This window comes from Solanum dulcamara, chromosome 11 (assembly GCF_947179165.1).
Source record: "Solanum dulcamara chromosome 11, daSolDulc1.2, whole genome shotgun sequence".
Lineage (NCBI taxonomy): Eukaryota > Viridiplantae > Streptophyta > Magnoliopsida > Solanales > Solanaceae > Solanum > Solanum dulcamara.
In genome coordinates, this window is record NC_077247.1 from 3,978,026 (window position 1) to 3,979,004 (window position 979).

The following is a 979-nucleotide window of genomic DNA, read 5'->3' on the forward strand; positions in this document are numbered from 1 at the left end:
TTATTCATGGATTGACCTTCGGTAGTTAACTATAACTTGGGCTCCTTTGTCTGGGATAGTAGCTATGGGGACTTCGTAAGGTCCTACCCCCTTTACCCTATAATTTCACAACTTCTCGGCTGAATAGGTAGCCTTTGATTGAAGGAGCACGGGCTAATATTGTTAATCTGCAGGTAACATTTCCTCCAGAGTCATCTATCCATGGAGTGCAAAGTGACTCCTGTAGCCCAGGTCATATTATGGAATCTTCGACCTCGTGTATTACTTTCTGCCTTCCATAAATGACATTAATTGGTACCATGTTGAAGAACTGTGGCATTCAAATGCGCCATCAGTTAGTAATTAGCTAATCCTGCTTGGTTTGCTTAAGTCCCCTTTCTTTTCAATTCCCTCAACATAACTTATAGTACTTTAGGTACATAATCTCATGTCGTTTCTCGCCCGCTAGTTTAGATTCTTCCATCTCGCGCGATCATACTAGCACTAACATACTAAATTCCATCAGAATTTTAAAGTTAAGCGTACTTGGGCGAGAATAATACTGGGATGGGTGACCTCCCTTGGAATTCTTCATGTCGTGTTTCATTTTAATCCTTGTAATAATGTGTGGAGCACTCAACTTAGCCCAATATTTACCTTAGCGTGGTCTCGCTAGACTTCATATTTTTCCTTGCCCTTTCTTCTATTATCTTGCAACCGGTATAGGGGTAGATCTTTAGTTCCACTATAACCATGTCACTGGTCCCCTACTGTATTCACCTTTTTTTGTATGCACCCATTCATTAGGGTTGGCTACTGAGTAGCGCTAAAGTTCGTTCATATAGTGACCTTTATAGCCGCTTTGAGTTCTGTCTATCATTAGCTAGCATAATCCCGAAAGAGTTTGGTATATGAGCTCGCCATCCTGCAATAACCAGCTTGCTCTGCCTGTCTTACTTAAACTATTTCACACTTTCCTTACCCCAGCTTGTCCCAGCTT

At 41.5% G+C, this 979-nt stretch overlaps 1 pseudogene; it reads left to right on the top strand.

The window, feature by feature from the left end:
* Positions 1-464: 464 nt before the first annotated feature.
* On the top strand, positions 465-584 carry LOC129875416 (5S ribosomal RNA; annotated as a pseudogene).
* The last annotated feature ends 395 nt before the right edge of the window (positions 585-979 follow it).